Source organism: Halichoerus grypus, chromosome 4 (assembly GCF_964656455.1).
Source record: "Halichoerus grypus chromosome 4, mHalGry1.hap1.1, whole genome shotgun sequence".
Taxonomy (NCBI): Eukaryota; Metazoa; Chordata; class Mammalia; order Carnivora; family Phocidae; genus Halichoerus; species Halichoerus grypus.
In genome coordinates, this window is record NC_135715.1 from 142,111,537 (window position 1) to 142,133,847 (window position 22,311).

A 22,311-nucleotide genomic window follows, 5' to 3' on the forward strand; every position below is an offset into this window, starting at 1 on the left:
TTTTGGTGTCAAGGTAATGCTGGCCTAATAAAATGAAAGTGTTGGAAGTGTTCCCTTTTATTTTTTTGGACAAGTTTGAGAAAGATTAGTATTAATTCTTCTTTAAATGTTTGGCAGAATTCACCAGTGAAACCATGTGATTCTGGACTCTTCTTTTCTTGGATGTCTTTTGATGACCAATTTTCATTACCAGTAAACTGATTTGTTCAGATTTTCTATTTCTCATTCAGTTTAGGAGTATTCTATGTTTCTAGATATTGATCCATTTCTTCTAGGTTGTCCAATTTGTTGACATATAATTTTTTGTAGTAGTCTTTTAAAATCCTTTATTTCTGTGGTGTCAGTTGTTACTTCTCGTTCATATCTGATTTTGAGTACTTTTTTTTTTTTTTTTACTTGATGAATCTAGCTAAAATTTTATCAGTTTATCTTTTCGAAGAACCAGCTCTTGGTTTAATCTTTTTTTTTTGGTATCTATTTCATTTACTTTTGCTCTGATCTTTATTTCCATTCTACTAACTTTATGCTTTGTTCTTATCTTTCTAGTTTCTTTAGGTGTAAGATTAGATTGAGATTTTTCTTGTCTCTTAAGGTAGGCCTGTATTGCTATAAACTTCCCTCTTAAAACTCTCTTTGCTGCATCCCGAAGCTTTTGGACTGTTGTGTTTGCAGTTTGATTAGTTTCAATGTATTTTTCTTTTCTTTTTTCCATAACTTTCTCTTTATTCACCCATTGGTTGTTTACTACCATGTTGTTTAGCCTCACCATGTTAGTGGATTTTTTTTCCAGTTTTTTCTTGTAATTTCTAGTTTCTTAACATTGTGAAAAGATGTTTGAAATGATTGCAATCTTCTTAAATTTGAGAGTTGTTTTGTGGCCTAACATGGGATCCACTCTGGAAAATGTTCATGTGCACTTGAAAATAATGTGTATTCTGTTTTTGGATAGAATGTATAGATCTTTTAAGTTCATGTGGTTTGATGTGTCATTCAATGCCACTGTTCCTTATGGATTTTTTTTTTTTTTTTTGGTCTGGATAATCTATCCATGAATGTTAAGTGGGTATTAAAATCTTCTATTATATTACTGTTAATTTCTCCCTTTATGTTTGTTAATATTTGCTTTATGTATTTAGGTGCTCCTATAGGGTGCATAAATATTTATAATTGTTAAATCCTTCCATTGGATTGAGCCTTTTATCATTGTCATCATTAGTGCCTTTCTTGGTCTTTTGTTAGAGTGTTTGTTTTAAAGTCTATTTTGTCTGATATAAATATTACTACCCCAGCTTTTTATTTTTTATTTTTTCACTTCTATTTTCATAGAATATCTTTTTTCCATCTCTTCACTTTCAGTCTGTATGTGTTTTTAGGTCTGAAGTGAGTCTCTTATAAGCAGCATATACATGGGTTTTGTTTGTTTTATCCATTCAGTCACCCTGTGTGTTTTGATTGGAATGTTTAGACCATTTATATCCAAAGAATTTATGGGTATGTACTAAGTACTGTTTTTTTTTTTTTTTTTTGAGCTTGTACCTCAAGTACATTCTTTTACAAGTGTTTCTCCATTTCTTTTTCTGCTTAGTTGGGACAAGATGGCTATAGACAGCTAGAGTTGGGTATTTTCCTTCCCCAGCTCAGACTCTGATAATACTCCAGCAGATTAGGCTCTGGTTAACTAGTTTCCCCTGAGGGCAGGCTTTCTTAAGAAGAACAGAGTGCTCTGGTATATTTCACAATTTTTGCTTTTCCCTTCCCCTTTCTGTGAGTGGGAGGGGGGTTTTCTCCAGTATTTGTGACAATCTGGTAGAGCCCCTGGAACAAATTCTCACAATAGTGTGAACACCCACATATGACTGGTTCCTTCTGGAGTTTTTAACTCGATACTTGTCCGCACTAAGCCTCCAGCAATTTGACAGTTGCATTTCAAGTTTTCCTACCACAGCAGTAGTTCCTGTGGCAGCTTCTACTTGTGAGTTTCTGTTCTGGTAAGTCAGTTCTCCTTATATTCACCTGTCCATCTCTCTAACCTCAGAGGCAGTGATTTTCCCAGAATCTTCTCTTAGGTCCTAGGAGAGTTGTTGATTTTTCATTCCATTCAGCTTTTTACTTTATGTTAGGATGAAGTGGTGACTTCCAGCCCCTTACATATAGAATCAGAAATTGGACGTTCTTCTGTAATGTTTAAAATCAGGAAGTGTGAGTCCTCCACCTTCATTATTTTTATCAGGATTGTTGTGGCTATCCTTGGCCTTGACTTTCCATATGAATTTTAGGATCAGCTTGTCAATTTTTACAAGCCTGATGGGAATTGTAATTTCTAGTTTCTTAACATTGTGAAAAGATGTTTGAAATGATTGCAATCTTCTTAAATTTGAGAGTTGTTTTGTGGCCTAACATGGGATCCACTCTGGAAAATGTTCATGTGCACTTGAAAATAATGTGTATTCTGTTTTTGACTGTTGTGTGTCCGTAGGTATAGAATCTATAGATAACGTTTGGTGAATATTGTCATTTTAATATAATTTGATCCATGAAAATGGGGTATCTTTCCGTTTATTTAGGTCTTTAATACCAATATTTTTCTGCTGTTACTGAGATGATCATATATTTTTGTCCTTGATGCCACTGATTGATTTTGCTAATGCCCAAATTTGCCTTCCTGGAAAAAGTACCATTTGGTCATCATGTATAATTCTTTTTCATGTTTATGGATTTGGTTTGCTAGTATTTTGTTGAGAATTGTTGCATTTATACTCATAAAACCTATTGGTCTATAGTTTTCTTCTTTTGTGGTGTCTGTTGTTTATCAGTGTAATACTGTCCTCATAAAGTGAGTTGAGAAGTTTTCCTTTATCTTCTATTTTTTTTTTTTTTTTTGGAAGAATTTGACAAATTGTTAATGCTTCTCTAAATGTTTGATAGACTACCAATAAAGCCATGTGGGACTGGGCTCTTCTTTGTGGGAAGCTTTTATTAGGTGGTGTTGTTATTGTTGTTGTTGTTGTTATTATCATAATTAATCTTTTTACTTGTTAAAGGTCTATTGGGATTTTCTTTCCTCTTGAGTCTGTTTCAGTACCTATGCCTTAGTAGCAAATGTTTTATTTCATCTAGGTTATCTGATGTGTTGGCATACAATTTGTCATTGTATTTCCATGTAGACCTTTTTATCTGTAAAGTCAATAGCAATAACCTTTCTTTCATTCCTGATTTTAGTAGTTTGAATCTTAGATCTCTGTACTCGGTAGGTCTTCTCTTTGGTAGGTCAGTTTTGTTCATCTTCTGAAGAACTAGCTTTTGGTTTTGTTGGTTTTCAGTTTTTCTATTCTTCATTTCATTTATTCTACTGGGATTTGTATTTTTTTTCTTTGCTATAGATTTAGTTTGCTTTGCTTTCTCTATTTTCTTAAGATGCAAGTTTGGGTTATTGATTTGAGATTTCCTTCCTCTTTTCTTCAGTAGCTGCAACTCAGTCATTTTTATTGCAACTAAAAGACAGTGTCACAGAAGCTTCCTGGTAGATCTGGGAGAAACTGTTATTCACATTAAATGATGGAATAGTTTGTCTTGGGCAATATGATTACATATGAAAACTAAAAAATGTAAGTGTGGAAGCTTCTAAATCAGCACTATGCAAATCATAAAATTGGTTGATTGCATCTTCTTCCACAGTGCTCCTTTAGGTAATACAAATACAACTGACAATTACCTGTTATCTTCCTTACTATTTATGGTATTGGCAGTTTCATACCAAAACTACAGAAAAAAGTGGCTTTTGAAAAATTATGACTTTAGTAAATAAATTAGACATATCAGTCTGTTGGCCAGCGAAGTTCAAATGATCCTAAGCATTTATATTAAAACTCTTGGTTTTTTCATTGTTTTATCACTTTTTCCTGTTTAAAAAGATAAAATGTTACAGAATCAGAGTATCAAAAATTGTGCAAGGGCATAATATTTGAATGTTTTTCTTCACATTTTTATCATGTCCGTAGGTATAGCAAGCGTGAATGATACAGGACTAAAACTTACTGCATTAGCCATGACTTTAAATGGCCTCAATGCACATACTCAAATTTTTAATATTAAATAACTGAAAGCATACTATTGTAATCCAAGAAGAAGTTATAGAACTTAGGCTATAGTAATAAAAAGATGAAGTACAATTTCTCAGGTATGATATATTTACCATATCAAATATTTGAGAACCAAATATGGGATATTAATTAATGGAATAGAAGACAAATTTAAATATTTACAAGTGAAATAGAATAGAAAAACAATGCATTTCAAATAGTCTTAATTTAAGTTCTAACAAAACTAGAAAGGGTACTTATGGTCCTATGACAATAAATAAAATGATCTTTCACATAGGAATGGTAACAAATGTACAATAGCGAAATGCAGCCTCATAGATGTGTGGGTTTTACAATCAAAAGATCATTTTAAAAACTGTGTTGTCCTTTAATTTTTGAGCAGTGAAGCCAGCACTGGCCTACTAAACCTTTGATGAATTGCAAGATAACACACATTCCTGATAAGGAAAAAGAGCTGATGAGTCTGTGCTTAATTTAGTATCCAGAACAAGAGTTACGAGTTAACTACAGTTGCTGGTGCTCTTTCAAATGAAGAGGAGTTAATAAATGGAAATGAAGGCAGGTTTATACAGAACACTGAATGTGATGTATAAATCCCCATGAAACTACAGACAAAGGAATACCACAGAATGCATATACTTCGATTTACATCTTCTTTTTTAATATAGGCATTTACAGCTACAGATTTCCTACTGTGTATTACTTTAGTTATTTCCCATTTGTTTGGCATGTTTTTGTTTTTATTCATATCTAAATATTTTCTAATTTCCCTTGTGATTTCATCTTTGACCCATTTATTTAGGTGTATATTATTTAATTTCCAAATATATGTGAAGTCCTCAAATTTTCTTTGGTTATTGATTTCTAATTTCATCCATGTGGTCAGAGAACAGGTTTTGGGTGATTTCAAACATTTTAGATGTATTGAGGCCTAGTCTAATGGCCTAATAAATGGTCTGTCCTAGAAAATGGTCCATGTGTGCTTGGGAAAAAATGGGTATTCTGTTGCTGGGGAGAGTGTTTCATTGATGTCTGTTTTAGTTGATTTACACTGTAGTTGGACTTGTCTATTCCTTGTTCCTTCTATTAAAATGATGTAATAGAAACTTACTGGAAGTGGGATATTGAAGTGTCTAACTATTACTGTTGAATTGTCTATTCAATTCTATTTTTGTTTTATACATTCTGAGACCCTAGGTGCATATTTGGTTAAATTATGCCTCACTAACATATTGACCCTTTTATCATTACAAAACAATACTTTTTGTCTATAATAATCTTTATCTTAAAGTGTATTTTGTCTGATATTAATATAGCCATGTTAGCTCTCTTCATTACTGTTGGCCTGGTTGGTCTTTTTTTCATCCTTATTTCAACCTATTTGTATTTTTTTGTTGTTTTGTTTTTGTTTTTGTTTTTGTTTTTTACAGAGGGAGAGAGAAGTGGGGGAGAGGCAGAGGGAGGGAGAGAATAGTAAGTAAGCTCCATGCCCATTGTGGAGCCTGATGCATGGGACTTGATCTCCCAGTCATGAGATCATGACCTGAGCCGAAATCAAGAGTTGGGTGCTTAACCAACTGAGCCACCCAGGCACCCCCAACTATTTGTGTCTTTTAAAGTGTCCTTTTAGCATATAGTTGAATAATATTTTTTATCCACTTTGCTAATTTGCTTTTTGATATCTATATGCCCTGTCTTTTTTTTCATCTGTTCTTACATTTATTTACATTAAATATTTCCCAATATATCCTTTTAGTGTCCTTGTTTTTTAAATTTTTATTTTCTTAATGGTTGCCCTGAGGGTTATAATTAACATGTTAACTATAATCTAGTTAAAATTAATACTGCTTCATTTCAATTGTATACAGAACCTTTGCTTCAGTATATCTATATTCCCTTCACCCTTTGTGTGTTGTCATCTTTATAATACATTAGCTTTTTTGTACATCTTTGTGCATTACAACGTCAACCGTTTTATGATTGCTATAGTCAGTTGCCATTAAATAAGGTAAGAGAATAAAACAAAAAATACACTTATTCCCTCTTTTGTCTGTACCTATATATTTACCTTTTTCTATGTTCCTGTTTTTTGTTGTAGCTTCAGGTTTCTTTCTAATGTCCTTTTTTTTTTTTTGAAGATTTTATTTATTTATTTTTGACAGAGAGAGACACAGTGAGAGAGGGAACACAAGCAAGGGGAGTGGGAGAGGGAGAAACAGGCTTCCTGCGGAGCAAGGAGCCCGATGCGGGGCTCAATCCCAGGATCCTGGGATCATGACCTGAGCCGAAGGCAGACGCTTAATGACTGAGCCACCCAGGCGCCCCGTATTCAAGTATTCTTGATGCCCCTTTCTCTTTCTCCTCTTCTTTATGACTCTCATTTTGCATATGTTGTCCCACAAGTCTCTGAGTCTTTTTTCATTTTTCTTTGTTTTCTTTTTATACCTCAGACCAGTTTCAACTGACCTATCTTCAAGTTTGCTGATTCTTTCTTCTGCCAGCTCCTATCTGATGTTGATCCTCTCTAGTAGTTATTTTAGTCATTACTTTTCAATTCTAGTTTTCTATTTTTTTAATGTATATCTTTATTGTTTGTATTTGGTGAGACCACTTTCTCATATTTCTCTTCATTCTTTAGACAGAATTTCCTTTAGTTCCTTGAACATATTTAAAATAGTTGATTCAGTGTGTTTGTCTATTAGGTCCAACATTTAGGCTTCCTTAGGAACAATTTGTATTAACTTCCCCTGTGTATGGGACATAATATACTGTTTCATTGCATGTCTAATGATTTTTCTGTTGTTGAAAATTGGACATCTTTAATATATGCATTTATTCCAGAAATCAGATCCCTCCTTCACTAGTTTAGCTATTTGTTTGTCCTGAACTAATTTTATACAATCGTCCCTGATTGTTTTAGCTAAATACCCCCAAAGAAAGGGTTCTTATCACTGAGCAAATTCTGAGTCAGGTCAAACAAATGGAAGTCCTGTGAGTAGTGGTTTTCAGAGAGCTGCCAGATTATTCGACAGACAATTCTCTGGGAGTGGGGCTGCTTGGGGAGCTCCATAATCCATTCTTCCCCAATAAGTGGCTGCTGGGTTGATGGTTTTCACAGTGGATTAGAAGGCTGTTGGCTTTCATGGAGATCACAGAGATAGAGCAGATGAAAACAAGGCAAATTAAAAATATCACAAAGCAAAAACACAAAAAGCCTCACAAAGCTTACTGCTTTTACCAAGATGCAGCCAGTTTTCTTGAATAAATGCTCCCTGGATTATTGCAAACTATTGGTTAATTTTCAGAGTTCTAAGAGTTGATTTTGAGTTTCTTTTCCATTCTAATTGATTTTTTTTTTTTTTAAATCAGAGTTTTGGAGATACTTACTCTACTATTCTAGAAATGCTTCCTTTCACAGACTTTTTAAGTAAAAATATTTTAAGTTTTTTTGAAATGTGTCACAATATAGTAAATGCTGACTTTAAAATATTGCTCATAAGATTTATTTGAAAACTTAGAGACCTAATAAACTGAAATACACAGGAATTTAGTATATAATAAAAATGGCATTTCTAATCTGTGGAGGGTAATGAATTTTGTGATAACATTGGAACAGTCAGATACCTAACTATAAGAAAATAATACATCATTCTGATCTCACATTCTTCATCAAAAATAAATTCTATATGTGCTTCATACATACTAAAATGAAAAAAGGAACCATAAAAGTACTAGAAAACCATGGGATTTGTTTTTTTTTGTATATTTCTGGCATTAGAATACCTTTTTAGGAATGACCAAAACAAAAAAACAAAACAAAACACAACAACAAAAAACAGAACCCATAAAAGGTTGGTAAATTCAGCTATACCGCATAAATAAAAATCACCATAAATTCTAAAGATAGCATACTAAAAACAGTGGTTGTTCTGTGGAGTAACAACTGGATGACTTAGGGGATAAAGATGAGAAATACATGCTTTCTACTTTGATGCTTTTGAATTGACTATCACCTATTTTCTTAATTAAAACAATTAAAAATTCACAAAATTTGGTATTTTTGTCATTGTCCTGTTTTGACTTTCTTTATATTATTGGTTATATCTGACAGCAATATTTAAAAATTTTTCACATGATAGGATTATTACAAGTTTAAGTTTCCTCTTGTAATCTGTTCAATCGCAAATCAGTTATAGGATCATACATAATGCATATATTTTTATATCATGAATGTATTTTATATCATGTGTCCAAGTAAGAGACTTAAATGTCCTTACGTGCAGTATGTATCTTCATTTATGTCTTTTTTCCTCCTCTTTCTCAGTAAACTTTTAAGAGAAACAGATAAGCACTGTTGATCTACTATATACCAAGAAGTACTAACAAGCTTCCCTCTAACACAGAAGTGAAGAGTATGGTTTCTTGACTCAGATTAGTTTTTATGCAGTCATTTGAGTTCCTCAAAAATATTCTGCTTCTTCTTCCATGCCCACAGAGGGATGCATTTTTCCATTCTATTGGAAGTTAAGTGTATGCTTACGACTTTGACCAATGAAATGTGAGAAAGTGTGTGTTACTTCTGGTCAGAAGCTTCAAGTATCCTTTTCCCTTTTTCCTGCCTCACTGATAGTGGATACATGGCAAGATGGCACCTTCATTAACTAGGTCTCTGAATGACCATCAAGAGTATGCCATGCCTGCGGACATGTAGCATGAGTCAGAAATAGACTTTTAATATTTTAACCCACTGTGAATTTGAGGGTGTTTTCTCAGCATAACCTTGCCTATCCTGACTGATACAAGTTCAAATCTCAGCTCTTCTGATAAGTAGCTCTGTGACTTAAATGCAAATTGGTCCGAAATGGAAGACACAAAGTAGAGTTATTTTATTTCACTGCCCTCTTTTATTAGAAAAATGAAGTTGAGGCTCAAGGCCATACAACTACTTAGTGAATGAGCAAAGACTAAAAGCCAGGCCTGTTCCCTCCCAATCCAGTGCTTTAATACCCTATTAAAAGACATTTAGTGACCTTTCTAATGCCAAATAAGTGTCAGAATCTTTATTCTTAGCAAGATTGAGGCAAGATACTCTTCACTCATTTTTAGTGCTTCTGGAAGTTTGACAATTAATCTAAGGCTATACAAGAACAGTGAGAATAGTCTATTTATCTCTGCATGTTATGACTCGCTAACACTCAGGGTTTTTTTTTTTTATGTTGCACAGTTATTAAGATGATTCTCAAATATATGTTTCCACTTGCTGTTGACAAAGTGAAATTTCAGTGTTGTCAGCTTGTAAAACTTCAAATCCTAGATGTCAGGCAATGCATCAAAACCTAATTCAGAAAAGACAGATATTGCTTCTTGTATCAAAATGTTTAAAGCCATTAGATATACTACAATTGCCTTTGACGAGTTCAAATTACTCCTATCTCTAAAATGACATCTAGGGGTCATTCTGTTTCATCCAAAAAGCATACAAACTCTTGTAAATTTTTGCTTAGTATTTAAAATATTAGAAATTAGGATAATTTAAATGATCTCTTGGTAATGATTTTAATTGTTGACTTGTATTTAATTGATGTGCTGTGGCTTTATATTTACTGTGTTATATTTTGTCTGCTCCCGCCTTAGGGTAAGATTTGCTTAAATATAGGGGTTATTATAAATGAATGCTTATTTTCAGTTAACTACAAGCAACATAGGTATACTGCTTCCAAAAATATAATGTTGGTAAATAAGTGAAATAAGAGTTTTACAAAAGTTGAGATTATACTTTCTAGGTGATACTAGGCTGAATATGGAGACAAGTTCATCTAGGAATTTAGTAAATTCTTGCATGGCTAATACTCCAAGCACAGTTCTTGGCACTAGAATAGAGCCAAGAACAAAATAACTCTGTGGTTATGAAGTTTATATAATAGTGGGATAAACAGGTAATATAAAAGTAAATTATATTAGCTAATAATAAGCACTAGGAAGAAAATTATAGAAGAGTATAAGGAAAGAGAAAAGTGTTGTTTTTTGAGAGAGTTGTCTCTTAGGAAATGACATTTGAGCAGGGGTATGCATGAAGTGAGAGAATGAGCCATGCTATTATCTGTGGAAGATTGTTTTAGGAAGTAGTAAGTATGGAGATCCTAAGGAGGAAGAGTATTTGAGACTTGCAAAGAGGCCAACAAAGTGTCATGAGCAGTGAGAAAAATGACAGGAAATGAGAGGAGGAAGATAGCCAAAGCCAGCTAAGTAAGGTAGGATCTAATAGGCTGCAGTAAAGATCTAGGAATTTATTTTCAGTGTTAGAAAACTACTGCAGGGTATCCAGGATCTGAGTGATAGGACATAATTTCCATTTTAAAAGATTTTCTTTTGCTACTATGGGGAAAACTGACTATTGATTTACCAGAGTAGAAGTTCTTTTGGAGAACCAGGTAATGAACCCGAGAGAGATGGAGATGGTTTAGGTTAGGTTGGAACAGGATATTATTGGGATATAGTTCTAACAGGATTCACTTGATGGATTGGAAGAAAAATTATGAGAAATATGGAAAAATCAAGGGTGGCATCAAGGTTTTTACCTGCGAAACTGGATGCTTTATGGCAATGACTGCTGGGACAGGGACCTTTAGAAGAACATGTTTGACAAGGGTAGATGAGAGAATCAAGGCTCAGTTTTGGATTTGCTAAGCTAGAAATGCCCATTAGATATCCTAGAACAAGTATGAAGGTTCAGAGATAAAATTCACTCTGAAGATACAAATTTGGGAGTCAGCATTAGAATGTGTTAAAGGCCATTGGGATGGATGAGATTACTTAGAGTAAGTGACACTACAGCATTTCAGGGTTGGGGAGATGAATAGGGTCCAGTAAAGGAGACAGAAGTAGTGGCTACGTGGGTAAGGAAAAAATCAGGAGAACATGGTTCCAAGTTAAAAAAAAAAAAAAAAAAGATTCTTGAAGAAGTAGTGATGGGCTATACCAAATGATGCTGAGAGTTTAGGAAGGCAAAGGAAGACTGGAAATGGATGGGGATAGAGATGAGACTGGGGGGCTGCCTTGGATAGATACTGTAACATGCTTTTATGATAACAGAGAGGAAATGATGATGTGATGAAGGAGAAGACAGAGGAAATAATTGCATGAGAAAAGCTCTAGAGTAGGCAGAGACAGGACCCAGTATGTGAGAGAAGATGGCCTGTATAAGACACAATGAATCCATTGTGTCAACATGGAGGCAGAGCATACATGGCTACAGATGCTGGTGGGCTGGAAGATTCAGTGGCAGAAGAATAAAGAAGGGCTCTTCTTATTTATTTTTTCGGTGGAATTAGAAGATAAGTCATTAGCTCTGAGTAAACAGTTTCTATTTTTGACTTCATCAGACTTTTTATTAAAGTTAGGGATCATGTCTTCTCTGTCTTATCACACATCTGACCAAGTGTCTGGCACACATTAAATATTTCATGAATGATTATAAAACTCAATAATGTCTAAAAATTACTTTAGTCTTCATCTTTAATATGTAATTTGAACATACTTATATTAATGTTTAGTTCATTGGAGTAGAGTTAAAGGCAGAGTTTATGGAACTCTGAGTTTATGTTGAATATCTGACCTCAAAGCCAGGACCTCTACTGACATTTATTTTACTTTAGAAGTAGAGGAGAATTGATTATCTCAGGGTAGTTACGTTTATAGATAAGCAAAACATTCAAAGAAATATGCCCAAATAGCCAGTATTTATCTCTTTAACACTAAGACAAATGTCTAAGTGACTGAGAAAATCATCAAGGATTGTCCTAACTCATAAAAATATATGAACAATTTTCCAGGTGAAAGGTGATGGAGTCTGAAAATTTCAGCCATTTTGAAAAGAATCCCAAGAAAGAGTGAGTAGCAAGTAATCATCACGTACATTTTTCTATGTTGACTTTTTGAGGGTTCTCTAACAAAGATTTCTTCATCTCAACACTTGACATTTTGGTCTGGATAATCCTTTATTGTGGGGAAGGTTGGGGGGAGCTGTTCTGGGCATTGTAAGATGTTTAGTGGTATCATTGGCATCTGTTCAGTAAATGGCAGTAGCACCTCTCTCCCAAATGTGACAATCAATGTCTCTAGACATTGCCAAAGTTCCTCAAGATGGGGAAGGGATGGTGGGCAGGTTAGGGGCAAGAATTGCCCGAGTTTGAGAGCCACTACTGAAACAAACAAAAAAGACAAGTTTCCTCAGGCTTTTGGCTGGTTTATTCTAGATAAGGTTATTTTTCTGGTGTGTGTGTGGGGGGGGGGTGGGTCTTGAGAGATTTTATCTAATTAGTGTGTTGCTATGAAGCTATTATCATATGAGCGGCAACTGAGACTGTTAACTCTCATTTCACATTCAGAGAGTACCTTCATCCTGGATACATTACAAAATGTTTAAAGCTAAATACTCATCAGTAAGAAAGTAGCCAAAATTGTCATGTGGAAAGGGAATGCAATTGCCAGAAATACATTTTCAGAAGTCAGAACTATGACCAACGGTGCTAATTATAGAGAGACATTTTGATTTGCGATAAGGAAGATGGTTCTAATGATCAGCAGTGTCTAAAAATGAAACAAGCAGTCCCAGAGTTCCCTTTCAATAAAGTCAATCTACCCAAAGATATATAGACATATTTCAGGAATATGGCAGAGAGAATTAAAGCACTGGTTGGATTTGAGATCCCTTTCAGACTTGGGAGTTCAGAATGAGTGTGAGGGCCATGGAAACACCCAAAATGAAGCTGCATCAGACAAAAGGAGAAAAGAAAAGGTAGGGGAGCGATAATGGGAAGCAGCAAAGTTGAATTGGTGATCTGATGTGTAAGACGTTTATCTGTGGGAGGGTTAGCTCAGGGAGGATGAAGGAGGGTTAAAATGCATGAGCATCCTCATTTTGAGATTCTGTGTACTCTAGCTTTAACACTTGAGGCCGTTCCTTGAGCTGTCTTGATGGTACCTCAGGACCCTACTTTAAATCCATCCCCACCCCTTTATGGAAGTTTCTACCACTTTCATGAGTTAGCACAATGGTCATAAGAATCCCCTGGAGTGCTTGTTAGGCACACATACCACATGCAGAGATTCTGGTTCCTTAAAGCTTTTGTAAGCCAGTGATTCTGCATTTTGAATAGTCACCCTTGAGAATTGCAGTGCAGCGGACCTAAGATCATCCTTTGGACAACATCGTTTTGGGAGGTGTAGTTCAGTTTGCTTTCTGACTCCTATCCAAGCCCTGTGGATTTTTGTAGTCTTTCTGAGGAAAGAGAGATTTCAGGGAGAGTAGCAGTTAAACTACCTTAAGTATTGAACCTCTAATCTAACCCTCACTAGTGGTATGATTTTCCCAGAGTTGAGCTAGAACCCAAAGAAATGCAATAACGTATTTTTTTCTGGAAATGTGATGTGTTTCTTTGGGCATAGAGGAGGGAAAAAAGTGAGGAACCAGAGTTTGTATTCTGGTAATAAAAAAAAAAAATTCTGATACTGTCCCTCCTGAATGACTGTAAATTCTCAAGCTCAAAAAGGCTGATAGTACTAAAAGAAAATGTTTAAAAATAAGTCAGTGTAATAACCTGCAGTCCCACTGAGGCACTAATGACACAGCATCTCCTTAGCTGGGTTCCTCAGTGATAGTCTCATTTGAAAGAAATTCCTGGTGAATCCACTGGAGTGTCAACTAAACCATAGTGATTAGAAGTTTATGTCATGGTTTAACAACTTAGACCAACACCAGCATGTCTTCTATTTCATACTCCTGGAGTGGACAGGTTCTTATGTCTTGGGCTGTGTGAGTTTATGATACCTAGGTGTTATCAGAAGACTCCAATGGAGAAAGTATCTCTAGATATAGTGCTTCTGTGGTTTCATGCCCAGTGATTCTGAACTGTGATCATTGACTTGTTGTTCCCATTTCTTGTCTCTGATTCTCCCTATATCTCCATTAGAATTTCAACTTTGTCACCTGGTTTTCCTGATTAAACTTCCTTTTATTGTATCTACTTGACCTTACACCCTGATCCTTGATCAAACTTGAAGAACTGTCACCTATCACTGAACTAGACTTGACATTCGTTTGTGATACAAATGGAAAAAGTGAATACAGTTAGTATTTGTCTCTTGTTTTCACATATCATTGATTCAGAGGCAGACTTACCATGAGGCTAATTGACCTTCAGCTCTAGGGCCCTTATTTGCTTGGGCCTTTTCTAGGACTGAAGTGGCCTTAGTAGTGTTTGCATATGGCCATATGGTTTTATAATATTGGCAAAGAAAGATATTTTGACACCCACCCCTTCCAGATTGCTGTCTCCTTCCACTAGAATGCTCCTAAATCCATCCCCTCTTGTGTGACAGTGTTTTTAGGACTATGGGAATTTTTGAAATGTAGATGAGAAGTAGAGTCATGAATACATTTAGTTTGGATAGACATGTATTGTTGTTGTTTGTAGTTGAGGATATGTATTTGAGATACAGTCACATCCATGACTCAAGATGGGACTTGCTTCTAGAAGTTACCCATTGAACCAGTGCACATGGCGCCATGTCAGAAAGGTGCAGGTCATACCATAGTATGAACAAGTCCCACAGCATCTGTCATAGTACATATGTGGGCAGCTTAAGATAAAGTTAGATGTACAGAGCCAAAAGCAGTCTGTGGTAAATTTTTCCAAACAGTGGATGTGTAAAATTGCAAGCAGAAGATTCAGTCCTCATTGACATCAAATCTAAACAGAAGTTCTCTCCTGTCAGGAATATTCTCAATAATGAATACATACATTTACAAATGTACTATGTATATAATATTTTAAAGAGATCACGAAATTTATTAGAATCCCCGATAGGAGAGCACAGATCTGAAACAACAAAGAATACATCTAAATATGAAGAACCATGTTTTATACATTTCTATTATAAATAATAAACATTGCAATCAGCTATGCTAAAGGAAAGGCTGAATTGTCGTTGTGCTTTCTCTATGGAAATAGCATAAAATGATGGCTATCTAAAAGGGTAATAAGAGTATATATACAGCAAAAATAGGAAAAAATGTCTTTAGATTATATGTCAGGCACTTACTGCATTTTCCTGAAATTTGTATGTTTGTGTTGTCAGTTTTTTTAAATTTGTAATTTATTAGGACTTCTTTCCTTAGTCTAAATATATGTGTACTTTGCACCAAATTATATACTTATGATTTTATATTTTTCTAAAAGAGATTTCCAAACTATAAGCCTTTGGTCCAACAAAACCTAGGTATGTTTTTTGGTTGTATTTTCTCACAATTTTCTGACTTAGTTTCTTATGAAGTAAAAACTGCTTGCTCACCCCTGAATGGTACTTGTGCTGCTGACAAATACTAACCATGTCATGGAGAAAATCTGGATGCCTCAGGAATTTTCTGAAACCAGTCATTTCTAATGTCCTTCTCTAAAGTTCCACCAACACCCGATTTGAGTGCCACAGGAAATTGTGGCATTTGCACTAATAATTATGTAAGAAATTTCATTTACATAGGGCTTTACAGTTTATGGATATTTTTATTTACTTTGTATCACTAGATACTCAAAACAACCCTGCAGAGTATCACAAAATCAGTAAGGTATGGAGCACTTCTAGAAAATTGGTTCCTAGCCTAAAGTGGTTATTTCCACCATAATAAGTAGCAAGGGGTACACTGAAATTTTGAACAAATCTGCCAGTTTTAGTGACAAAGTGTTAAATCCTTTCCAAATGGTGCCAGGTAGATCTACTCTCAGGTCAAGTGTGATCCCCTTCTCTGGCACAGATACCAATTACTGTGAACTTCTGACTGACATTTAATCATGACTGGCAGGAATCTGTTGACATTTTATAGGTAAACTCAAGATTGTATGATTTTGCCTTACAGAACTTAGAGGTAAGAAAATACATGGAAATAAATACTTCATGGGGAGGAGATGATGCTGTATAATATTTTACAGCATTAGAATAGCATTAGAATGTCTTTCCTGTTGAATCCATCAGTTGTTTGTGGGTATGGCTGTGATGATGAGAACAAGTTGAAGGTGAAGATATAAAATGGAGGAACAGGACATTCATGGTTGATGGGAAACTCCCTGGTATACCAGGCCCCTACCAATGTCCTGGACCTTTAATATCCTTCTGTCTTCCAAATCACATAGTAATTCTTCTGCAGTGTGTTGACTATCCTTGGTCATGGAGATTTTGCATAGCATTATCACCTGACAGTAGCCCCCTCATCTTGCCCCATCTTCCCTGGGGAGCTATCTCTTGGTGCGCTTTTTTTTTTTTTTGTACACTTGAAGGCAGTTGATAATATTGATGTTTGCATGTTTTTATCACGTGTACTTTCTTGTCTTAATCTCAGGGAAGACATCTACCCCTTAAGAAGAATTGAGCTTTCTTTTGCTTTTGAAACACCACACAGTGTCTGAGATTAGCAGGCTTTAATCTACCATGCCACTAACCAAGCTGAGGAAAATGACAGATGCTTCTGATAAGTGAAGGCACAGAATAAGGGAAGAGGAAGAGAGCATCAGGGCAGCCATCTATCTAAAATACTAAAGAAAGAGCATGAAAAAGTCAACCTGATAAATGTACTAGTAAAATAAGTTGTCCTGTAGGATCCCAAAGTTGTGAGATTCCTGGAAAGCTATCACTCTTTCTCCCTGCACCTCCCGTTCCCATTATGAGATTTAATCTCTGCAAGGAGATTAAATGGCTATTTTGCCTCCAAACCTATTGTGTGCTCTGTGACCTGCCCTCCCACTACTTTCCCTTGTCTTTTCTCTGCTCTACATACCCCTTTCCAAAATTACTTCTCCGTTCATCTATTCCCCTGCAGCTTCCCATTCATAATCACATTAGTGTTTATACTTGACGGGAGTGCAAGATCTCAGTGATAAAGTACCACACCTGTCTTGCTTAATCTCTTTAATTTTACCGTATCATCCAACTAAAACTGGGCTCACTTCCTGTTCTTTGGAATTTTCTGCCTCTTCTCCCACACCCAAGGCTTTGCCCCTTCAGCTGCCTAGAATATTCTGTGTCTACGTTTCAGACAACTTCGTCATCATTTAGGCATCTTAAATGCTGCTACAACTAAGAAGCCTTTCTCATTTAAACTCAAATAACAGTTGGTCTCTGAAATCTAGCTTTGGAGATATCTGTGTACTGGTTTTATTTCTGTAAGAAGACTGTAAGGGTAGGGAGTATTGTAATTTTTGTATCAGTGATTTATAGAGTACCATGTGAATATTAGGCATTCATTATTATTGGTTTATTCTTTACAGCTAACTGTGAAACATGAACCGAGTGACTGGGGCAAATCTGAGGAAAGGAGGCAGCTTTATCAAATTTAATTTAAAAAGAAATAGGACACATAAAAACAATCAGAAAGATGAGAAAGGATTAACTAAGGCTGTCTAAAAATACTTTATCCCCGTTTCTTTTCGTGTACGTTCCTAAATATCACTCCTTATATTCTGATACTTCTCTAACTTTTTTCTTGCTGCCTTTACCTTTCAAATCCACTTAGCACAGATTTTACCCTTACAAACACTTGGGAGGTCACAGAAAGGCACCTGACATAATGAATTGCTATAATATCCAATCCCAACCCCCGCCCCCCCCCACACACACACCCAGCACTGGAGTAATCCTGCTTGATCTGATGTGATAATTTTTGTACCCAGTGGGTATACTCAACAAAATGTCATTCGAGTTGAACTGCTGGTCAGCATAATCCAAGGTCAGGAAGGGCAGAAGCTATGGAACGTTTTTTCATGAGGGACCAATGCCACACATTTAGCTGAGCTTATAAAGTAGCACTATGGCCTAGAAAAGCAAAAATTTCAAATTGTGATTAACTTCAACCTTCTCTTTCACATCCTTTACCAGATAGAACAGATTTACTGTGAAGCTAATAGCTGACACTCTAGGGCCTCACACTGACATGGGCTGTATAAATTTGTGCAGGCCAAAGTCATGTTGTGTTTATAATTTTATATTCAAGCACACCCCTCCTCCTCAGTTAAAGAAGCTCTAAGGCCCACAAAACATGGATCTGCCCCAGCCTCTGGGTCTTCCCATATGCAGGGGCCTGATACTACTAATCCTCTGAATTTATAGCAATTACATTGATAGAAAGGAGTTTTGAGCCTTAAGTCTTTATTTTAATTGAGCAAAAGTTCCCATGGGCTTCCCTTTTTAGGTTTTTTAATTCCTCTTTTGTCAAGGCAGAAACACAACAGAAGTAAAGGACATGGGTCTTCATAAAACATCAATTAGACAATAGCTGTTTTCATTTTGACTAGGAGCAAAGCAATAATTGTATCCAAAATTAGGGAAGTGATTTCCATGTGATTATATTGAATTTAACGTTAGAATAGTACACATCAGAACAAGGACCATAGGAAGAAGGACAAAGACAAGATATAAATTCAGATACAGGTATCATCTGGACCCATCTGGGCACCATTGTGGACTTGGAGGCAAGAAGAACTGACACAAACATGCTGATGCTCGTGATGCCTCGTGTGGTGTAAGAAAGCATGCCCTTTGTCTTGGCCCAGGCATCTTGTCTTCTGCCAGCATTCACAAAACTACAGTAAACTGTTAGCATGCAAATAGGGTAAAACTTGATATTTTCACAGCCCCTGACACTATTATACCATGACCTTATAAAACTTAATGAATCATACAACCAAATAGAAAAAGCAACACCTAATAAAGTAAATAGTAGAAAGTAAAATGTAACTATACTATCTTTACATCTTAACTAGTTAAGAAATTTAGAATAGATTTTTTTTTTTTTACTATCAGATTTTCAAAAACTAAAAATATCAATGAGTTGGATGTAAAGAAGAGCTGGAGAAATGTCTAATCTCCTACATTGCTGGTGGGTGTGAAAAGTAAATCATTCAGAAAAAGTTGTATTAGTTTGTTTGGCCAGCCATTCTACTTTTGAAATCGATAAGAATAAAGTCAATAAATGGGCAGAAGACATGAACAGACATTTCTCCAAAGAAGATAAATGGCTACCAGACACTTGAAGAAGTGCTCAGTATCACTCAGCATCCGGGAAATTCAAATCAAAACCACAATGAGATACCACCTTACACCAGTTAGAATGGCAAAAATTAACAAGACAGGAAACAGCAAGTGTTGGCGAGGATGTGGAGAAAGGGGAACCATCCTACACTGTTGGTGGGAATGCAAGCTGGTGCAGCCACTCTGGAAAAACAGTATGGAGGTTCCTCAAGACATTAAAAGTAGAGCTACCCTACGACCGAGCAATTGCACTACTAGGTATTTACCCCAAAAATACAGATGGAGTGAAAAGAAGGGGCACATGCACCCCAATGTTCATAGCAGAGATGTCCATGAGAGCCAAACTGTGGAAGGAGCTGAGATGCCCTTCAACAGATGAATGGATAAAGATGTGATTCATATATACAAAGGAATATTACTCAGCCATCAGAAAGGATGAATACCTACCATTTGCATTGACATGGATGGAACTGAAGGGGATTATGCTAAGTGAAATAAGTCAAGCAGAGAAAGTCAATTATCATATGGTTTCACTCATATGTGGAACATAAGGAATAGTGCAGAGGAGCACAGGGGAAGGGAGGGAAAATTGAATGGGAAGAAATCCGAGAGGGAGACAAACCATGAGAGACTCTGGACTCCAGGAGCCAAACTGAGGGTTACAGAAGGGAGGGGGGTGAGAGGATGGGGTAACCAGGTGATGGGTATTAAGGGGAGCACATGTTGTGATGGGCACTGGGTGTTACACGCAACAGATGAATCACTGAACACTACGTCAAAAACTAATGTACTATATACTGGCTAATTGAACATAAAAATATAAAGTCCCATGTTTGTGTATACATACCCATACATATATATACACATGTGTATATATGTGCATCTGTTAGTGTATATGTGTGTACATATATAGAGACTGTTTACAATAGCAGCGTTTGTCAGAGCAAAACCAGGGAACAACCTGGATGCCCTCTAATACAGGAATGTGTAGATAAGGTGGTTTATCCATTTCCTGAAGTAGGATACAATTATGAGAAAATGTTGGATCAGTATATGCTAACTTGGATGCTGATGAGATATTAAGTAAAAAAAAAAACAAAATAAAAAAAATGACAGGTGTAATATTAAAAGTGACTCCAAGGGCACCTGGGTGGCTCAGTCCATGAAGCGTTTGCCTTTAGCTCAGGTCCTGGTCTCAGGGTCCTGGGATCAAGCCCAGCACTGGGCTCCCTGCTCAGCGGGGAGTCTGCTTTTCCATCTCCCTCTGTCCCTCCTTGCTGCTTGCACGCGCACGTGCTCGCTCACTCTCAAATCTTTTAAAACTTAAAAATAGAGACTCCATTCTTATTTTTTAAAAAATAAGCCATATTGTAATTATACAGTTACCTCCTTGTGACTTGTCACAATAAGCAAGTAAAGTTTAAATATGTTATTTAACCCACAAGTGACTGCACACTGACTTTCTTTCCATGCTGTGCAGGAAACTAATAGTTTTCACTGAGTTAGCTTCTCAATCTTAATAGCAGCTTGGACCAGGCAAGAGTTTAGCTTTGGAATCAGACAGACCAGAGTTCCCATCTTGATTGGACAGCTGACTAGCTGAGGGAAGTTGAACAAGTCATTTGGTCTCGCTCAGACTTGGTTTCCTTAACTGTAAAAATAGAAATAACAGTAGTGCCCATCTCACCTATTTGTGAAGAATAATTTTTAGAAAGTATATAACCTAGCACAGTTCTGTCATAGTCATTGATGGTGTTGATGATGAAATGGAACACTTAGCTTTTATGGTGTGTTTGGGCTCAGTATATGGTAGCTGTTTCTCTTTTCTTGTCTTTTTTAAATGGTAGATTGCTCTCCTAGCTGCCTATGAAGGAATGATGGTATCTTAGATTTTCACGTTACTTCTCTATGCAAGCCCAAATAGCAATTGAACCAGGGCCTTGGGGTGTCTGTAAAGCAGTATTCACATTTTAGTGTTGCTTACCTTCAGCGAAGGATATTAGAATTGCAGCCAGTGGATGTCTTAATGTGTGAGGAAAACCTCTAGCAGTGGAGCTCGGGGCATGAATATTAGCATGTTTACAATTCACCAACTAAAGTAGTTCTATTTTACAAATGAGAAATAATCACCCTGCACCTTCTTGAGTAAAAACTACAGTTTCATGTCAAGCTGAATGCAATAAACCCCTAAAAAAAAAAATATGTAAAAGGCTGTCAGCCAAGCCTTTATTGCAAGAACATCAGAGAAATGAAGCAGCTGAGCTACTTATCCTCTGCCTAAATTTCTCAGCGATCAAGTGTTCTAGCAGAGAAGCTATTTCTAGGTCCTATGTCTCTTTTAAATTTTTACCTCATAGGGATCGGGCCATTTTGTTCAGGATTGCATAAGCTGCCAGGAGTACATGGCTTTGCATTAATCAGGCATCTGATTACAATCCCTGAAACCATTCAAGTATTGATGGTTTCCCTGTCAGAATTTAATGAGCATTTCCTTTGGATTGATGGTCTCCATTGCTTTGTTCATTTATTTAAAATTTTTTATCCCCAGCTTAGGCAAGATGTGGGTATTTGTTTCTAAGGCTATTGGGATGACAGCTGCAGCGGACAATGGAACAATTAATACAACTCAAAATTCAAACCTGGAAAGTTGACAAGCTAAAGTACGAACAGAGAGATGCCCCCTGGAAGCCCTGTGTGGCAGGGTGCTGAACTTCCTGTGACACCGTGTGAAATCCCTGAGAGCAGGGACAATGCCACAGGTGCCATTCTCTGCTTTCAGTGCCTGGAGCAGCGCTGGGCTTCTAGCCCCAGGGGAGGAAAAGGGAAATCCCTTCGACCTGCGGCAGATTAAGACAGTAGTTAAAACATTCATTTCATGCTGGAAACAAGCTGTAGATTCATTTAAGTGCCGGAACTTTCATCAAACCTTTTCTAAAATCAACATATACATGATTTATTTCCTCTAGGATAAAATGTCAGGATCTGGATAGAATTAGCACGAATGTCCTCTCTGTCTTACTTTCCTTCTCAATCCCTCCATCGACAATTTCAGCAGATATTGAAAGGAAAGGCACGGGGCACCTGGGTGGCTCAGTTGGTTAAGCGTCTGCCTTCGGCTCAGGTCATGATCCTG